Raw genomic sequence first — 1,515 nt, 5'->3', positions numbered from 1 at the left:
TATATATATACTTTAAATGTACTGTCACATCACGGGTACCCTTGACCCCATGAGGAAGTCAAGACAATTTTTCCAAGAAATCACTGACACACTCATACACAGTACATGATCTTCTATCCTCATTAGGACTTGCATTGACTTCCATTGATTTCAATAGCCTAATCCCCCTCCCCACCCCCTGAATTTACACCTTGGTCATAAACCTAGCCCCTAACACACCAATAGCATTTTAACTCATAGGGATCAGGCTTTTGTTCCCATAAAGAGCAGTGAGTCCTCACAAAGCTGTATGCACTGGGAATATGGTCCCAAATGCAGAGGCGATTGCTCTAAGACTGCAAGGGAAGCTCAGCTTCCCTAAAAATGTTTAAAAAACAGATCAAATATATAATGTTGTGTACATGTCATTGACTAAATATGCTTTACAACGCGCTCAACTTCTATTCAGAATCAGCTTTTTATCACAGGTAACGACGCGGCTTTCCTCTCCCTCATTCCCGCAGCTTCATGGTGCTTTAAACAGTGTGGACGCTAACCTTCCACATAACTCATTAGCGATGCAAAGAGTGCAGCAAAACGAGACGAGTCATTGGATAAATGCTGGCTTTGTCCCACCCATCGGACGCTGAACATTTCTGGGGGTCTATGGGGAAGAGGGCTGGCCTTGGCTGGCCCAGATGCTCAGCTTCTGCTTGACGATTGGATGATATGTCGGAGGCTGAATCCCGTTTTGATTGACAGCGAAATGAGCGAATCAGTAATCTTTTGGTGTAAACATTCCGTGGGAGCATTTTTTTTTACTTTCGTTTCTGTCCTGAGTTGAATTGGAGACTTTATTAATCCTTTTAGCAGCATTTTCTTTGTTAAAAACTAACGACAAATCGAGCTTCTATTTCTGGTGGATGTTTTGTAGCTGCTTGTGTTTGGAGACGGACTTCTATCACTCTTTCTTACTTCTGTCCTGCGGCTGCTGCTGAGCCGCTCCACCGTCACAAAGCACTCACAGACGGACACACTTCACTCTAGCCTCACGCCAGTCCCAGCTATCGAGCTAGCTAGGTAGCAAGCTGCACATAATGGCAGACAGTTTGAATGTTGTGGAGCGGATTTTGGCGAAACCATTTGATAGTCTTCCTTATGAAGAAAAACTTAGAGTTAAACAGCAGGGCTGAGCAACTCCTCAGATTAATTTGGTGCAAAAGGTGAGGAAAGGTAAGATTAAAAAAAACTTTTTATTGATCTCACAGTGGGGAAATAACAGGTCTTTTCAGCTGTCCTGGTATGACAGCACTGGCTGCTGTAAAAGACTATAGAATAATCTGGAAAATGATTATAAAAGCATTGGATCAATTAATTCCTTTAAAAAAATGATCAAAGCAAAATTGTTAAAGAAATATGAAATTGTTTAATTTGTATTTGTATGAGTCACTGTTTGAGGAGTTGAATTTTTTGTTTTGTTTTATTATTATTTGAAATTAATATTTATTTTGTAAATAGGAGCAAATATCATAAGAC

Source organism: Austrofundulus limnaeus, unplaced genomic scaffold (assembly GCF_001266775.1).
Source record: "Austrofundulus limnaeus strain Quisiro unplaced genomic scaffold, Austrofundulus_limnaeus-1.0 Scaffold52, whole genome shotgun sequence".
Lineage (NCBI taxonomy): Eukaryota > Metazoa > Chordata > Actinopteri > Cyprinodontiformes > Rivulidae > Austrofundulus > Austrofundulus limnaeus.
The sequence above is the reverse complement of the archived record's forward strand: the minus strand, read 5'-3'. Positions refer to the sequence as shown.